Genomic DNA, 6,151 nt, shown 5'->3' with positions numbered 1-6,151 from the left:
GGTCGGACCCTCGAGGGCGACGATAAAAGATTTGCCATTGTGGCATCATCCCCTCTGGCCGATGCGACAGCGACTTAGTAGCTCATAATGTATTGTGCTGGGTCGGTGCTGCCGTTGTACTTGGGGTAGGTCCCTGCCCTGAAGTTGGCAGCCCACGGTGACACATGGAGTTGCGGAGCCAGGGGGCTTCGTTCATCAAGGTAGTTGATGCCTTGGAAAGCTGTGGCGTGCGGGATGAAGGGCCAGCGCTGGGGTACAAATAAGTCTCCGTCTGGGACACGCTGTTGGAGGGGCGGCCCGTTCTGCAGATCATGCTGGCCTTCGCTCTGCATGAGCGTGATCTCTTGCTCGAGCTCCCGAGCTCTTTGCTCCTCGTCTCGTATCATCTGGCGCACCTTGGCTTGCGCGGTGACACGCTGGCGCTTGGCCTCGAGGATGTCTTTCTGTTTTTGGAGGTTACGGTTCTTGATGTGCAGGGCCCGTAGCTGTAGTTGTTCTTCGGCTGAGATGTCGATGACTTCGCCATCCTCTGCTGCGTCCTCGCCCTCTGGTGGAGCGAAGCCTAGAGGTGGTGCTTGTGGTAGTCCTCCGGAGCTGCAGGTGCGTAGGGTGCCTTCGGGAGTGGGGTGTTCTTGGCGCTGTCTCTTGCTGAGAGCTTCGTCTTCAGAGGCTTCTTGGGGGGTGTTGTCCGCGAGGGCCTTGCCTTTTTTCTCAGCCAGGAGCGCTGCCTTCGCTGCTTCGTCGATGGATGGGGCTGCCTTCGAACTAGCTCGCTTGGGTGCCATCGCGGGTGATTTGTTCGTAGCACGAACGGTGGGCGCCAAATGTTGGTACTCGCTTTTCTGGGCAAGTGGATCCAACGAGAGAGTGGAAAGAGTGCTTGCAAGGTTCAACGGGGAATGATAATAGCTCTGTTAATTTTCCCTCTTCAAGGTACTGTACGGGAGTATTTATAGGCACCCGAGTGCCTACCGTCCTCGGACAAGGACGTTTATGCCCTTAGGTACCCAGAGTATCCTCAGAATATTCCCTCAAGGGGAGGTTACAGACCGTCATTACAGAAAAGGCTATTACAGATGAGGCCCGTAACATGCTTATCCCTGCGGCCCTGTTACAATGGGCCAAATCCCACTTGGGCTTACAGACACGATGAGGACGTGAGACTAGCAGGCATCATCGGAGTCTTGCCTTCGTCTTGCAATGGAGAAGAGTGAAGCCGCGGAGTCCAGTCGTGAAGTCCTCATCGAACCGGCGTCCTTGGCATCGTTGGTGAAGCGAGGCGACGAAGGCATGAAGCGAAGGGTAGCGTCTTCACCTTCGCCCCAACACTGAGCTCGTCGGAGGAGCAGTCCTCGCACCCAAGCTCAAGATGGACAACGTACAAGTCCGCCATTGCCTTGATGAAGAACCCTATGCACCATGGCCGGAGTAAACACATAGATATCAAGTTCCATTTTATCCGGGAATGCTGCGACAGGAAGCTGATCGACGTCGAGTTCATTGGTACTGAATTTCAGCTGGGTGATCTCCTGACAAAGGCGCTCGGACGAAGCAGGTTTCAAGGACTCCGCGATGGGATCGGCATGAAGAAATTATAGTAGTTGCTCAAGGGCTTAGGAGGAGATTGTTAGAATAAACCCTGAGCACCCGCTAACTATATTTGGTAGTTTGTATTGATTAGTGGCTAAGTATGGCAGGCGGCATGTCTAGGCTGTTGGGATGGCAACAACCGATCTTGGGCATGCCGTGATTGTCTCAGTTAATTTATAACCATATATGACTGCATGTAATTTCTTTATAATGAACAGAGAGACACCAGAAAAGCTGCCGCTTGCAGCACCAAATATTTGTTCGTGTATTCCATTGTCCATCCTCGTTAGAGTTCTAACAGACATTCTCTGCAGATCCTTGTCATAAAAATCTGACACTACCTGCAGATGTTGCTAGCTGTGGCTGCAGATTTTGAGACCAGGCTGCACAGAGGCCCTCTGTGTTAAATTGGCTGTCGGCTTTGATAACATCTTCGTACAGTGACTGGCTAAGATTCTGCATGGTTTTAGGCGTGTGTGTGAATGTTCAGTGGAGCAAGTCAGGCCACTTGAGTTCTTCCTCAAGGTGAACATGGCTATTTTTATCTGGTGTTGTCAATTCTGTCCATGGGAAAACAGTACCATCCAGAATTGAGCTTGTGCTTTGCAGCTCAAATCTGGTGACCTATTGAGCCCTGATGATGTTGAGAGAGTTGATGGAGAAACAGAAACTGGTGGCATCGCAGTAGCGGAAAAGGTGCTGCCACTTGACTCATTCTGGTTAATCCAGAGTAAATTGTTGCTACCACAATTCTTGTTGCCAAATTCATTGTTGTAGCACATCAACTGCTGGAAAGAGAAATCTGGAATTGAGCCTGTTGAGCGGCACTGCGGTAGCTGCTAGTAAGGTTTTCATGGCCAGAAACAAGCTGGTCAAGGAACAACTCCTTGGCCGGCCGCAGTGGCGGGCCCAGGATTTAGAAGGCGGGTATTCAAAAAAAATTAGGATAAAATTTTTTCTAGACATAAAGCTTGTTTATTAGCATATATATAGTTAATTATATATAATCTATAATTAAGTACACACAATATAGTCATAACCGATCCAATAACTAGTCTACTAAACTCAAATTACATACAACTATTTAAAAAAATTCAAATCGAAATGCACCAGTGGCTATTGCTCGGTTGTTGACTAGATATTTATCATATTTGGCTCTTTCCAATCGCTAATGCTTCACACTGTTGCTAATGTCCCACCAAGACCTAACAGCTCTTCCTTGGTACGACAATAAGGTTTGAAGGTTTTTTGCCGTGAGATACTAAGATGGGTTATATCACTCCATTGGATCTCATCGGACACAATCATACAACAATTTATTGGGCTGGGTGGGTATGGGAAGTAGCAAGGAGATTAGAAATATTTTGGTCTAAGTTAACAGAAATTCCTCCACTTATTTGATTCATTTCTTATTTCCTATATATATATACTATATATATGTATATGTTGTTTTTGTCAAAATAATGGGTATTCAATTGAATACCATTGAATTGAGCCAGGCCCGCCCCTGGCCGGCCGCACCGCCGCACCCTTAGATGTGCAAAAACATGGTTGGAGTTTTAATACTAGACTAGATTAAAGGACGTTTGATTCGAGAACAAGTTCTTTTCAAGAATGTTCTTTTTAATGATACATGTTTTATTAATTTTCAAACTGTAATGCCGTATGTAGTAGGAAACTACAAAAGGCTGGAACATTTTTTGTTTCTGTTGTCAGAAAAAAAGATGTGTCAAGCCAGTAGTTTCTTGGCAACGCTTACCGAGCACTGGCAGTAGCTGTGGTGACTGTGCTGTCTCGCTGAGAAGATGGCTCGAGTTGCCAAGTGCACCATCACTTGAAGCGTCGACATCACTGGACCCAGAGGTTCTCTCGGTACTGACTGTTGGAGCTGATTTGCTGCGTTCAACAACCTCGGCAAGGGGCTTGCGGGTGTTGGGGTCAATGCCTTTCTGCCGGAGCTTCTTCTTGAGTTGAGGCTCGAGTTCCAGAGATTCTTACTCTCGTTTTATCTATTCTTCCAGGCAACCTTGTTGCAATCTGGGACCACCTGTTCACTGATGTAAAAAAAGGACATAGTTAAGGAATGCAATTGGTGCAAAATTCTATCTGTGATTTGGGCTTAACTTTACCTGTTTCCAAGTACTGCATGGATTTCGATTATAAGGTCTTACTCCTGAGAGAACGCGCCTCTTTTAAGGTCAGGCCTCAGGTAATTTATCCACCTCAGCCTGCAGCTCTTGCCACACCTCTGAAGCCCTGCTGCCATCGTTAATTGAGCAGGGTATGAGAAGAATGGGAAGAAAGAAGTGGTCTTGGAGAGGAATAGGGAACAGTGGAAACGGATAAATTGAGAAGATATAATAGAGTGTGCCGGATTTGGTTGTACCTGCAAGCTTCGGGACAGTGCTCCAGCAGCCATGGCTGTGCTTGACTATGTGGTTCATGAGCTTCTCGTCTTCCTCAGGAGACCAGAGCCCCTTCCTCAGCCTCTGCTTGTAGCAGCAGGAGTGCCTCCCCATTGAAAACAATGCTGAAACTGAAGCTGAGCCCTGCAATCTGCACAGCCCACGGCTTGAGGAGCAGCACGTAATTCTTCACAGGTAGTAATTTGTGGGAGAACCGAGAACTACTAGGGTGGGATGATTACGGAGGAACTATATGGGCTCCTACAGTGGCGTGTGACAGGGTGGAGTTTGACGGAGAACAGCAGCATCTAGTGGCTACTGATATCAAGATTTGGTGGAAGGCAACGGTAGGCTTAAGGCTGTATTGGGTGGGTCGTATAAAATAAAATATAGGACACAAAACTATAGATGTCATTGTTTGACACTGTTTGCGGAGTAAAATTTGAAATAGTGAATGTGCTAGAAGATGGGACAGGGGAGCTGCTGGAGACGGCCACAGAGCATGCTCTTCTCATTTTCTTTCTTTGTTGGTGACTCGACTTGATTGTACGCGGTCCTAAGGGATCCACCGCGCCGAAAAGCAAAGGATCATCTTATAATGAGCACTTGATCCTTGTAAGGACTAAGGGGGAGCGATGCCCTTGCGCGGGTGCTCCAATAATGATTAGTGGAGAGTGTCGACTCTATGATACCCCATGAAAAACTTGGAGGAGTGTTATTGCCCCTACTTTATATTCCGTATTTACTTTGAGCAATTTAATTTGTGTATTTGCATTCCTAGTATTTGCCATGATGACTTAGGGTTGCTTACCGTTTCCTAGCTTTTGTGATTTAGCTAAGTAGTTGAGTGAAGTTGGGCTCTTGATTAGGGTTTTAATACTTTGCAAGAATTTTAGAGAAGCCCAATTTACCCCCTCTCGGACATCGTGATGCTTTCACATTCCACTTATAATGAAGCAATGGTTTCCAATGATCGTGACAAATGGGTGTTTGCTATGCAAGAGGAGATGCAGTCACTTCAGAAAAATGGTACATGGGACATATATTGTTCGCTTTCCTAAAGTAAAGAAGGTCGTTGGATCGTCAAAAGAAAGGAGGGTCATCTCCATGTGAGCCTCCAAGGTTTAATGCATGGTTAGTTGCAAAAGGTTTCGGTCAAATAACAGAAATTGATTATAATGATGTTTTCTCTCTGGTTGTAAAGCATAGCTCTATTCATAATTTCTTGAGTATTGTTGCTATTCAAGATCTTGAGCTTGAACGCTTAGATGCAAAGACTGCTTTCTTACATGGAGAATTGAAAGAATAAATTTACATGGATCAGTGTAAGGGTTTTATGGTTCCTGGTAAGGAGAATTTTGTTTGCAAATTGAAGAAGTACCTTTATGGTTTGAAGCAGTCATTGAGGCAGTGGTACAAGAGGTTTGATTCATTTATGATTTCTAATGGCTTTAAAAGGTTCTAATATGATAGTTGTGTTTACATTAAATTTGTTAATGGTTCATCTATCTATTTGCTGTTATATGTTGATGACATGTTGATTGCCGCTAAGAGCAAGAACGAGATCACTACCTTAAAGGCACGATTAAGTAGCGAGTTTGAGATGAAGGACCTGGAAGCCACTAGAAAAATTCTTGGTATGGAGATTGGGAGAGATAGAAAATCTGGTTTGTTGTTCCTCAGTCTGCGCAGTTATATTCAGAAAGTTTTACGTCATTTTAATATGCATGATTCTAATCCAATAAGTACTCTCGTTGCTACTCACTTCAAGTTGACATCTGCTCAATGTCCAACCAAAGATGAAGATTTAAAGTACATGTCAAAGGTGTCTTATTCTAGTGATGTTGGTTCCTTGATGTATGCTATGGTTTGCTCACATCCATATTTGTTATATGCCATGAGTTTGGTTAGCAGATCCATGGCTAATCCTGGTAGAGCGCATTGGGAAGCTATTAAGTGGATTTTCAAGTACTTGTGTGGTACATCTAATGCTTGTTTGTAGTTTGGCAAGGTCAAAGAGGGACTTGTTTGATATGTTGATTGAGATTATGGAGCAGATTTGGACAAGAGAAGATCATTAACAGGTTATGTATTCACAGATGGTGGATGTGCAGTCAGTTGGTAGCCTTGTCCACAGCGCACATTTGCTTTGTCTA

General features: G+C 45.3%; 1 pseudogene; it reads right to left on the bottom strand.

Moving 5' to 3' along the window:
• Positions 1 to 1,706: 1,706 nt before the first annotated feature.
• On the bottom strand, positions 1,707 to 4,301 carry LOC109941477 (transcription factor MYB61-like; annotated as a pseudogene).
• Positions 4,302 to 6,151: the final 1,850 nt, after the last annotated feature.

The sequence above is a fragment of the Zea mays genome, chromosome 8, assembly GCF_902167145.1.
Source record: "Zea mays cultivar B73 chromosome 8, Zm-B73-REFERENCE-NAM-5.0, whole genome shotgun sequence".
NCBI classification, from domain to species: Eukaryota; Viridiplantae; Streptophyta; class Magnoliopsida; order Poales; family Poaceae; genus Zea; species Zea mays.
The sequence above is the reverse complement of the archived record's forward strand: the minus strand, read 5'-3'. Positions and strand labels throughout refer to the sequence as shown.